This window comes from Chrysemys picta, chromosome 7 (genome assembly GCF_011386835.1).
Source record: "Chrysemys picta bellii isolate R12L10 chromosome 7, ASM1138683v2, whole genome shotgun sequence".
Lineage (NCBI taxonomy): Eukaryota > Metazoa > Chordata > Testudines > Emydidae > Chrysemys > Chrysemys picta.
In genome coordinates this window covers 114924485-114937888 of record NC_088797.1, presented here as the reverse complement: position 1 = coordinate 114937888, position 13404 = coordinate 114924485, and positions in this window count along the sequence as shown.

Sequence of the window (13404 nt, the reverse complement as noted above, 5' to 3'; positions counted from 1 at the left end):
GAAGAGCATCTTCGCCAGCAGGCTGGCTAACCTAGTGAGGAGGGCTTTAAACTAGGTTCACTGGGGGAAGGAGACCAAAGCCCTGAGGTAAGTGGGGAAATGGGATCCTGGGAGGAAGCACAAGCAGGAGAGCGCAAGAGGGGAGGACTCCTGTCTCATGCTGAGAAAGAGGGACGATCGATGAGTTATCTTAAGTGCCTATACACAAATGCAAGAAGCCTGGGAAACAAGCAGGGAGAACTGGAAGTCCTGGCACAGTCAGGGAACTATGATGTGATTGGAATAACAGAGACTTGGTGGGATAACTCACATGACTGGAATACTGTCATGGAGGGATATAAACTGTTCAGGAAGGACAGGCAGGGCAGAAAAGGTGGGGGAGTTGCATTGTATGTAAGAGAGGAGTATGACTGCTCAGAGCTCCGGTATGAAACTGCAGAAAAACCTGAGAGTCTCTGGATAAAGTTGAGAAGTGTGAGCAACAAGGGTGATGTCGTGGTTGGAGTCTGCTACAGCCCACCAGACCAGGGGGATGAGGTGGACGAGGCTTTCTTCTGGCAACTAGCAGAAGTTGCTAGATCGCAGGCCCTGGTTCTCATGGGAGACTTTAATCACCCTGATATCTGCTGGGAGAGCAATACAGCGGTGCACAGGCAATCCAGGAAATTTTTGGAAAGTGTAGGGGACAATTTCCTGGTGCAAGTGCTGGAGGAACCAACTAGGGGCAGAGCTTTTCTTGACCTGCTACTCACAAACAGGGAAGAACTAGTAGGGGAAGCAAAGGTGGATGGGAACCTGGGAGGCAGTGACCATGAGATGGTCGAGTTCAGGATCCTGACACAAGGAAGAAAGGAGAGCAGCAGAATACGGACCCTGGACTTCAGAAAAGCAGACTTTGACTCCCTCAGGGAACAGATGGGCAGGATCCCCTGGGAGAATAACATGAAGGGCAAAGGGGTCCAGGAGAGCTGGCTGTATTTTAAAGAATCCTTATTGAGGTTGCAGGAACAAACCATCCCGATGTGTAGAAAGAATAGTAAATATGGCAGGCGACCAGCTTGGCTAAACAGTGAAATCCTTGCTGATCTTAAATGCAAAAAAGAAGCTTACAAGAAGTGGAAGATTGGACAAATGACCAGGGAGGAGTATAAAAATATTGCTCAGGCGTGCAGGAGTGAAATCAGGAAGGCCAAATCACACTTGGAGTTGCAGTTAGCAAGAGATGTTAAGAGTAACAAGAAGGGTTTCTTCAGGTATGTTAGCAACAAGAAGAAAATCAAGGAAAGTGTGGGCCCCTTACTGAATGAGGGAGGCAACCTAGTGACCGAGGATGTGGAAAAAGCTAATGTACTCAATGATTTTTTTGCCTCTGTCTTCACGCACAAGGTCAGCTCCCAGATTGCTGCACTGGGCAGTACAGCATGGGGAGAAGGTGACCAGCCCTCTGTGGAGAAAGAAGTGGTTCGGGACTATTTAGAAAAACTGGACGTGCACAAGTCCATGGGGCCGGATGCGCTGCATCCGAGGGTGCTAAAGGAGTTGGCGGGTGAGATTGCAGAGCCATTAGCCATTATTTTTGAAAACTCATGGCGATCGGGGGAGGTCCCAGATGACTGGAAAAAGGCTAATGTAGTGCCCATCTTTAAAAAAGGGAAGAATGAGGATCCGGGGAACTACAGGCCAGTCAGCCTCACCTCAGTCCCTGGAAAAATCATGGAGCAGGTCCTCAAGGAATCCATTATGAAACATTTAGAGGAGAGGAAAGTGATCAGGAACAGTCAGCATGGATTCACAAAGGGGAAGTCGTGCCTGACTAACCTAATTGCCTTCTATGATGAGATAACTGGCTCTGTGGATGAGGGGAAAGCAGTGGATGTGTTATTCCTTGACTTTAGCAAAGCTTTTGATACGGTCTCCCACAGTATTCTTGCCACCAAGTTAAAGAAGTATGGGCTGGATGAATGGACTCTAAGGTGGATAGAAAGCTGGCTAGATCGTCGGGCTCAACGGGTAGTGATCAATGGCTCCATGTCTAGTTGGCAGCCGGTTTCAAGCGCAGTGCCCCGAGGGTTGGTCCTGGGGCCGGTTTTGTTTAATATCTTTATTAATGATCTGGAGGATGGTGTGGACTGCACTCTCAGCAAGTTTGCAGATGACACTAAAGTGGGAGGCGTGGTAGATACACTAGAGGGTAGGGATCGGATACAGAGGGACCTAGACAAATTAGAGGATTGGGCCAAAAAAACCCTGATGAGGTTCAACAAGGACAAGTGCAGAGTCCTGCACTTAGGACGGAAGAATCCCATGCACTGCTACAGACTAGGGACCGAATGGCTAGGCAGCAGTTCTGCAGAAAAGAACCTAGGGGTCACAGTGGACGAGAAGCTGGATATGAGTCAACAGTGTGCTCTTGTTGCCAAGAAGGCTAACGGCATTTTGGGCTGTATAAGTAGGGGCATTGCCAGCAGATCGAGGAACGTGATCGTTCCCCTTTATTCGACATTGGTGAGGCCTCATCTGGAATACTGTGTCCAGTTTTGGGCCCCACACTACAAGAAGGATGTGGAAAAATTGGAAAGAGTCCAGCGGAGGGCAACAAAAATGATTAGGGGTCTGGAGCACATGACTTATGAGGAGAGGCTGAGGGAACTGGGATTGTTTAGTCTGCAGAAGAGAAGAATGAGCGGGGATTTGATAGCAGCCTTCAACTACCTGAAGGAGGGTTCCAAAGAGGATGGAGCTCGGCTGTTCTCAGTGGTGGCAGATGACAGAACAAGGAGCAATGGTCTCAAGTTACAGTGGGGGAGGTCCAGGTTGGATATTAGGAAACACTATTTCACTAGGAGGGTGGTGAAGCACTGGAATGCGTTACCTAGGGAGATGGTGGAGTCTCCTTCTTTGGAGGTTTTTAAGGCCCGGCTTGACAAAGCCCTGGCTGGGATGATTTAGTTGGGAATTGGTCCTGCTTTGAGCAGGGGGTTGGACTAGATGACCTCTTGAGGTCCCTTCCAACCCTGATATTCTATGATTCTATGACCCTGGCCACTTCAAAAGTTAAAACGTGCAACTTATTTTCCACACCACTGTTCAGGAGGAAAACTCCCCCCTGCAGTCAGCCTCGGGTGCTCTGGGCTCTGGGGGAATGAGAAATAGGTTGCCAAAGGAAAGCAAGACCTGCTTGAGTAGGTACCTCATACCTTCCCATATGAAAGCCATGATTGTTCATATAGCCCAGGCTTATTTTTGCAGTCTCCAACTGCAAATGTAGGGCTTAAAGTATAGGGGGAGACCAGAGAGACGCCCAGAAGGCCCTCTACTAAATATTTCATTACAAAATACAAAAACATAACATAAGAACGTCCCTGCTGGCTCAGACCAAAGGTCCATCTAGCCCAGTATTCTATCTTCAGACAATAAGCTTTCGTGGGCTACAGCCCACTTCTTCAGATGCATAGAATGCATAGGCTATAGCCCACGAAACCTTATGCTCAAATAAATTTGTTGGTCTCTAAGGTGCCACAAGTACTCCTGTTCTTTTTGCGAATACCGACTAACACGGCTGCTACTTTGAAACCTATCTTTAGACAGTGGCTGATGCCAGGTGCTTCCGAGGGAATGAACAGAACAGGCAATCATCAAGTGATCAAAATGCACTTTTCTTCTTTATAGTACAAAGGCTACTTAGCGGAGCAGAGTGCTTAGTTCCCTTTTATATTGGGGTCCTCCTACATTCAAATACAACTCAGATACTTACAGAATAGAAAGTCACCCACCACCTTCCCCTTGTATATAATGTGGTTAGTTTGGTTGTAGCACAGTATGTAAACAATCAGAAGCACTTTCAATTAACTGGAAATTACTAGCAAACTTGATAGATCTACAGATATTTGTGTGTACACAGGTTTATTAGATGGGTCCATATATACCACCATTTGGACAGAATTCTAGTTCAGTGTATCAATTTATACTTGGCTCTTGAATAAACAAAGCAAACACATGTCACATATTCGTGACAGATGGCTCAAACAGAGAGCTATTTAGTGGTTTCCCCATTGTTGCTACTACATGGAGTTCCGCAGAAATCCAACAAAAATGTAAATTAAGCTAAAATACCGCTAACTCCCAGATTTTCTCAAGTTTTCATATACAGCAAAACCTGATTCAAGTGTTTATATTTCTCCACTTTTATACACTGTTTGGAGTTGAGATAAAAAAACACCACCAACAACAAAAATAAGTATACTTCCCTATGTATTTTTGACAACAAGCTTTGTTTCCCATTTGGCTAAAGAATATTCTTTTCTTTAAGGTGAATTTTGTTGGTTTCTTTTTACAAGAAAGTGAGTCAAGCTGATCATTTTATAACAATTCTGTAGGATACTTTTTGTCATAAAAAAAAACTCAGAATCACTGGCATATGTTGGGAAATATAGAAAATATAACAGAGGCAGAATTATTTTAAAATAGAAAGTTTTACCATTTTTAACTTCCATCACTCTTTTTTAAACAGGCAAATCTGCATGAAAAGGGAATCTTGATTCCCTAGAATCTCCTCCATCCCTGCTGCTTATTCCATAGATGAATTCATAATCTTTGTGATGTCACAATGCAACTAATTGTTATGTCACAAAGGATTCACATTTCAGAGGTGAGAAATGTATATTATTCCAAGGTGGAAAAAAAATCTGTGAACTTCTGCATACTTTACAAAAGGTATATTCATAATATGATACTGAAAGCAAATGGTCATAACATGATTTTTTAAATCTCAGCCCTTCATATTTTAATTTATTGCTAAATCTCAGAGTCCTTAAAATATTTAAAGTGCACTAACTTAGCAATGACATTTACAGTATCATATTCAGCAAATTATTGTTTCTAGCTTTTGAAACAGTTGATAATTAAAACAGTGGCACAAATTGTCCTTGCAAATGTTTCAGTACAAATTGGACTGGATGATGAGGTTTATTATTTTCATTTCCAAATTTGACATTATCACACGACATAATATGTATAAATATCTTACGGCATAGCGGACATGATTCACCTATCACTTACGTTGGCATAAGTCAAGAATAACTTCAATAAAGAGATTTTACACCAGAGTAAAATATGTGCAGGTGAGAAGAAAATCAGGCTCACTATTTGCAAAACCAACACAAAAATGTAATAACTTGATAAATATACTACATAACAGTAATATAGTAACAGTATTACATGGTGTATATATAAGAAATAACGTAACAGGGCTCTTCTGAGTTAATGACCGCTTACCTTGGATGGTGTTCTAAACCATGAAAAGAAAAATATCCTTTGGATGAAAATAGAAAATGTCTATGAAATGTAAGTGCTTGGATTCATTTTTTTTTAAATTGACATAGATTTGAAAGTTAGCAAACTGAATGAAAAGCTTCACATTGTTAAAATGATATCAGCCATCACAGACATAGCTTTAAAAAAAAAACCCTTAAAAAGTGAAGTACCAACAGCAATGCCAACCATCAGGGCTGCAGTCAGGGTGAGGCGAGTGGGGCAGCTGCCCAGGGCACAAAGCTGTGGGGGTGGAAAAATGGGGCAGAAACAGAGGCGGCACCCCCTGACTCACCTCAGCAGGACACCCAATCTGGGTTGTGGGGGGCAGCCAAAAAATCAGGGGGGGGGGGCATGTGACCTTGCACCCCCACCCCTCCACACACGTCACCTCTGGGTGAAAAAATGACTAAAAAAACCCACAAATATGCTTACTCACCCCAGGCACTAAAATGCCTAGTTACAGCTCTGGAAACAATCGATCATCCTTGAGGACCGAGAGGCAGTGGGGCCATCATCATGGAGGCTGTAGTCCACAGTGAGCTTCATGTCTGCCTTGTTTCTAAGGGGACACCTATTCACATCTTAAAAACCAGCATTATAATTGGCAGCATTTTTGTCAGTCTCTGGAGAGACAGAATAAATGTGGAGTCTGGCTAATTAATGAAATTGACATATTGGACTGGATTCTGGTACACCAGTGTAAATCGGGAGTAGGCCTACTGAAGTCACCAGTATAACTGGGAGCAGAATGTAACCAGAGGATTGAATTTTCCCCTCATTTCTAGAGGCAGTCTCTCCAGAGCAATATTTTAGGCATGTTAGGAGAGCCTTGTGCTTCAACTGCCCATGCTATTCCTGTTCTGTAGATAATGGGACATTAGTGTCTAGTGTTTTCAGTCTGGTACCTAAGCACTGGAAAAAAAAAAAAGGTGACTTGAAAACATGATTTGTAGCAGCGTATATTTAAACAATACTAATAAGACATGATAGGCACTCAGCGGCGGCTCCAGGCACCAGTGGTCCAAGCGCGTGCCTGGGGCGGCAAGCCGCGGGGGGTGCCCTGCTGGTTCCTGCGAGGGTGGCAGTCAGGCCGCGTTTGGCAGCATACCTGCGGGAAGTCCACTGGTCCCGCGGATTCGGTGGCAATTTGGCAGCGGGTACGCGGAAGCCGCGGGACCGGCGGACCTCCCACAGGCATGCCGCCGAATCCACGGGACCAGGGACCTCCCACAGGCGTGCCGCCAAAGGCTCCTTGACTGCCGTGCTTGAGGCGGCAAAAAAGCTAGAGCCGCCCCTGCAGGCAGTTCATTTGAGTAGGGCGGCATACCGTGAGTGCCTTCTGAGGCACGAGGCCAATGCGCAAGTGACTTTAGGTATCCAAGAAATACAATACTCTCCTACAAAGGTTCTATAATACCTGCACTGCCTAATGGCTAATAAGAAATGAAAATTAGTTTAAAACTAGGGGGGGGAAGGGATACCTGGAAATTTACTAAGGACAAAATTAAGTCAACAATGGTAAATGAGAACTCTAGGTGTAGAAAGAATTCATAAAAGATTTAATCATTTCTGTTACAGTGCAGAAATCCTTGTAATTTGCAACTAATTTTCTCATATCCACTGTCCTATCAAAGACTCCATGTGAAGGGGAGCGGTTAGATATTCAGAAAAAAATTATTTAGCACTGTGGCTTCTGGCTTGGCTTTGTTTTCAAAACATAGAGTTGGGCTGTTAAATCTGTTTGAAGTAATGGGATTTTAATCTTTTTCACCTTTCATGGGGTGCTAGTTTTTCAGTGTTCACCAAAGAGATGTGAAAGAAAAGAACAGTACTTACAGAATATCTGTAAAACTTTGAATGCACCAATTTCTAACTGGCTTTTGAGGGTTTCATAACCATGTCAATGACATCCTATATCTGACTTTTAACATTATTGTCAAATATAAATTCAATTTCATAATAGCAGCAAAACACTCTAGAAAAATATTCCCTGGAGGATCGTTGCTCCTCTTATGTGGTTAAGTTACTCAGACCCATATCCACAAAGGAATTTAGGCACTTAACTAACATTGAAATCATTAAGTGTGGGTCTGATGGAGCTGCTGAGCAGAAGTATGTTGGGAAAAAGAACAATGCCATGAACTTCTAAATGTAATTCTTTTGGGAAAGAACAGGTGGAGTGAATCTGATGCCGAACTAATGAGTGACACAGAGTGAGAGAGAACAAGAGACTAGTGGGAAAGGATCCAGAAAACAGTACTTTTAAGGGCTCTTTTCTTCCAAGAGTATGAAAAAGACAGAGAAGAAGAGAGAAGATACAGAAATCATTAAGGGGAGGGCGTTTAGTTTGCTTTACTTGTCCTGAATTTACCTTCATTCCATGAAGTCAATACAAGTAGTTGCTTGAATAAGTCAAAGATTTGGCCCAAGGCATTTAGCCTTTGTAAGTCCAGATTAAGTAACAATGCTGTCCATCCTTCAAACAACAAAAACCCGCACAATCCCCCCAAAAATCAATTTTGAGGCGCTCATGGAGCCTTGAAAGGGCTTTTGTGGCCTGGAAACAAGCTGGAGTATTTACTGAACCCATCATTTAATTGGGTTTAGTGCTTTCAACAAGTGTCAGAGAACAAAAGGAGCACAAAGACAGGAAGACTGATTCAAAGTATTACCATTAAGTGCCATACCCTTCCCCCCACAGTCCTCAAACCTTCAGAGTGTATGAGAAGGGAAGATTAAGCTTCTGGATCCTCCATTTCAGTGCTTTTTTCCTCCATAGGCTTTAATCGAGCCTGCACTGTTTATTAATTCACAGAACTATTCTTTTAAGTGAGCTTGTTCACCCAATAGTTTTTCCACAGTTGCCAGCTACAATCATCAGAAATGCTGTGCTTTAAATATTATCTGGACAGTTAACTACAAAAGTTGCTGTGTTCTTCAGTGATCTTATACATGACAGAATAGACCCCATTAATATGCATCAGCTAGTTTTGAATTTCAACAGGATATGGGATAACTATATTGAAACACTGCACCTGAATTCAGAAATATGGAGTAGTAAAAATCAGAAGAAAATATAAAACTACTGGTATCTATTTACTTTGACGGAGAAATTAAAAAATGTGAAAAAATCCTAGCCACTTACAAAGACATGTAGCTTAAAAACATACTATTTTAACTGCACTATTTTAAGCTAGTATTTACAGTACATTAATATATAGGCTAAAAAGTATGTTTTAAACAGACTGAGTCTACCTCTACCATTCTATTGTTTATTATCTCAAAAGGTGGACTGATAGAGCCCCCTAGCGGCTACTGGAAGTAATTCATGCTCCTACAATAAAACAATACATGAAAATGAATAATGCAAACAGTGATAGTAAGCAAACAAAAACTTGCTGTAAAGCAATTAAACATACAAGAGGAACAATATAGATGATGACATGTTAAATACTGACTCATATGTAAATGAAACTTACAGGCAAGGGAATCAATGTATTTATCTCAGATACAGAGAACATTTGAGCAGTTATAGTTGGGTATCTCCTAAACTGGAAATTTGAGACTTTATTCCTAATATGCACAGATAGTTTAATCTCTTGAAGTACCTATTGACTACCTAGCTATTTTAAAATAATCATGATGCAAACAAATGAAAATCTGCCTACTTTACTGTTAGGAATAAAGAGTTATTCGTAAAGCAAATATGGGATATCAAAGCTAGTAAGGATGAAAAACACTTCTTTGTACATTTTAAGAAGGTAGAATGTTAAAATAGGTTAAGAGCTAAAATGGAAATGATTATCTAACAATAATGGACAAGGTCCTCAGCTGGTGCAAATCAGCGAGGCTCACCTGAGGATTATCTGTTCTGTTCATTCCCTCTGAAGCACTTGGCATTGGCCACTGTCGGCAGACAGGAGACTGGACTAGATGGACCTTTGGTCTGAGCCAGTCTGGCCGTTCTTATGTTCTATGGTCTTTGACTCAGCAGCTTTACTGTTTTGGAATCAATGGAGCTTTGCCAATTTACACCATTTCTGCCTTTGCTTCAGGATGGTTAATTCATTCCCATGAAGAATATCAATTTGTACAGCTTCCTGGGTAACTCTGGAATCACTTCCGGGAAAAGAAACTCAACAAAAAACAGTTTTCACTGAAATTTTTTTAAAGTCATGAAAATATTTATGTCAGTATGAGGCTTTCTTAAACACTTTCATCTTACAAAGCCTAAACGTTGGGCCCCAATTATGTGACAGTGACCCTTTAATTAAAATATGTACATTTTGTTTCTATTTGTTAGAAAGAGCCTTCTCATATTCAAACAAGATCAAATTTCTGTACCCTATTTCTGATTACTTATTTTAGACTTAGTTAGTTACTAATGGAAATGAGCGAACCAGGATCTGATTTTAAGTACACCAACTTAAATCATTGGGAACATCTCTGAAAAACAGTCCCCTGTTTTCTCCCCTAAATTATTGGGCATTAATATAATAATTTGTTTTCTCTGCCATTACTTATGAAAGACTTGCATTCCTTCTGACGATACAAGATCTGACAGGAAGCGGCTGCCAGCACATCCCTCGGCCTGCACCGCTTCCTGCCGCCCCCATTGGCCTGGAGGGGCGAACCGCGGCCAGTGGGATCTGCGATCAGCTGAACCTGTGGACGCGGCAGGTAAAAAAAACAGCCCGGACCGCTAGGGTGCTTACCCTGGCGGGCCGTATGCCAAAGGTTGCCAATCCCTGATCTAATACATTGTAGTTTTGTTTACCTGGAGCGTCTGCAGGCATGGAGTTCCTCAGCTCCCTGTGGCCGCGGTTCCAATGGGCTGGGAGCCAAAGTTTTCCAACCCCTGAAATATAGGGTCAGCTTATGAAAAGATCATACAGTTTTTGCTATTTTTACCTACCCATTTTGGCTTATAAACGAACAGGCTAATGAACAAGTATATACGGTAATTGTTCATAATAAATAATAAAGCTGAGTTCCCTCCCCCTAAGCCACAAAGGGAATTTTTCATGCCTATATGAACTGAAGAACATCATGGGGAAAGACTTCTAAAATTCCATCATCTTAAGCAAAAGTATTTTAAAAATTCATTAAAGTAAAATAGCAAACCAGAAACTTTTCAGCCTAAACTTAATGCAACTTTTAAAAAGCAACTTATAGTGAGACTTCTGCATCTAATATGATGGGGGGAAAGAGATAGGTTTGTTCCATTACTACTCCAGATGACAAACAAAGGAATTCAGTTTGCATAGGACTGGGGTTTCACAACGTCCATCTATGGGACATGGGGCTCTAGGAAGTTACATACACCACATAATTGACAATTATTGCTTTAAAAGTTTCCATGGCTAGACATGTGGGACTCTGTGGAGGCAACATCATGAAGAAAAAAGAAATATTGACAGAGCACTATTACTGTTAGTATCAGTAGCTGATTAGTTAGCCCCAAACAAATACGACCTGAGGATTTATTGAGGACTTGCAGGTTTGGAGAATCTCTCATTTTCTATGTATAATTTAGGACATCTTTTCACTGCAAAACCAGTGATCTGAATGTGGCAAGATAGGACCGGAGGAAACATATACAGAGTAGATCTGACCTGATTTATTAATCTGCTATTTAATTTCTCTGACAAGACATTTTAGGAGAAAACAGGCTGAACAGTAATATATTATCATGCAGTAACGCATGCTTCAGGAATGACCTTAGAACTCCATCTTCCCAAATTGCGTGAGAAAAGGCTTGCCCTCAAACTGACATGCTTGGTACTGCTATCTAGGTGGGGAGGAAATAAGCTGCCCCATTTCTAAGACCACCTGCTGGAGAACTGAAGAAGCAATAAAGAAATAAGTTGAGGCTGTGTATTTTGCTTTCATTAATGGCCTGTGACAGCTACAAGAGGAGAGTAGATGGCCAATATTCAGTTACCCAGTGAGCCATCCAAAAATAAAAAAGAAAGACTTTTGTTTTGAGCCCCAGGATCAGAAATAACATTTTTTATATACGTGACCCAAGAGCTTCTTACTGCCAATTGACAACAGAGTGTGGTGGGGTTACAGTAATTTCCTGATTCTGGTTCACCAAAGAATGTCATCTGAGGTCTCAAATGACTGGTGTCACACCCGTCATGAATATAATTGTGAAATAGACAGATACTATGTAAGGAGTCATGTATCTATACTAAAAAATTATGTTCTTAAACATGTGAGGTGAAAACAGGTCACCAAAATTTGACAAGTGTCAGACCGGTTCCTTCAGACCGGAGTTAAGAAACATATCTCTCTGTTGAGATGTAAATTAAGCATTGTAACCTAACACAACTGATGTCCATTTACAGATGAAGTAAAAGTTGAAGAGATATGAAGTCAACAGGAAGAGCACACAGGAAAAAATAAGCCACGGGGGTTATCCTGTCCATGAGTAAAGATAATGAACTTTGGAGGTATTTCTAGAAGGCAAAGAAGACACCCTGTTATCCTGTACCTACAAAATAAAGGACAGCATGTTTGCATTCATGAAAGTGGAGTCTCAGCCAGCCTTGGTTGAAAATTCTGCAGAGGATTTGGGGTGAGATAAATTTCTTTCGGCAGGAGGTTAACCTGATAGTTAAGGTTAGTCTCCAGAAAGTGTGTTATGATTTTGTTTTATATATAACCATTTGTTTCCAATATTCTTACTCACTATTACTTGAATCTCAACTCTTTTATAGTGAAAACAAGAATAGGTTTATTATCAAGATATTTGCATACTATGATGTTAAGCGAAGTGCTGATCCTGAGCTGAAACTTACATGCTGATGTGTACTGTTCCTTTGGGACCCACAGGATAAGGGGAAAGATACTACAAATAATGCTCCAAGGACTTGAGGATTGGTGTGTGCCTAGCACCACCTACACAGAGAGATTGAGACCTGCAGAGGCCTGGCAGCTAGTGCTTGTACTACCAGAAGCTGTTGATTTCAGGGAGCTGACCCATAGCAAACACAGAAAAGGCTTCTTCAGGCTAAGGGCAGGGAGTGATGAAGTGCCTCACAAACTTGGGGAGCACCACAAAGTAATCTTTAAATCACAGACTAGAAACTGTGTGTTGCTGGTTGTCTTCTGGGATTTTAGGAGTTTGCGTTATCTATTTGGAGTACAGTACACTCCCCCGCCATACACAAACACTCTTCTTCTTTGCTGGTACTGCTACAGTACAGACTGCTACAATTAACACCTGCCAGTGACAAAGTATTAGCTGCTGGTTGTCCATATAGTCATCATGTGCTAGGCCAGTGATACAGCTTTAGTGTAGATCAGCCCTCAGCCTGAGTAAATTGACATAAGTTATGTAGCTGAAGTTGACGTAACGTAGGTTGACTTACAGCGGTGTCTACACCACGCTGTGTTGATGGGAGATGCTCTCCTGCCGACTTACCTTACGCTTCTCGGGGAGGTGGAGTACAGAAGTTGGCAGGAAAGCGCTCTGCCATTGACTTAGCTTGTTTTCACCAGACCTGCTAAATCGACACTGCTGCATCTATCGCAGCAGTGCCAATTTAGCCGTAAGTATAGACAAGCCCTGAGGCTTGCGAACTGCAAGTGGCTCTTTAATGTGTCTCCTGCGACTCTTTGCAGCACATGACATTAAAACACTGTGATTTAATTATTAACCAATCAGAATGCTTTTACTATGTTATTAACCAATTGTAGTTGATAAAATAATAATACTTGGTCAGTCATTTTGCTATGAGAATAATTCATATATATATATAAAAATAGAAAATTAAACACTGAATTCAAACTACTGTGGCTCTTCTGGGTAATGCTGATCGTTAATTTGGCTCCTGAACCACTGAGGTCTGAGTGTCACTGTGCTAGGCACTGAATTAGACTATGTCACAGCAGATTTTTCTGTTACAAGAGAGCACATACGTCACCAGTGAGAATCACAACCTCCTTGGCTAAGTTGAGGTAAATTAGAATCACTTTCTACACTTTTCTTTTTGGGTAGGAGCAAAAAACCAAGAGCTGGGGAAAACCCAATATGTTTTTAACTGCTGTAAAATTGATTTTATAAAGGCTGAAGAATCTGAG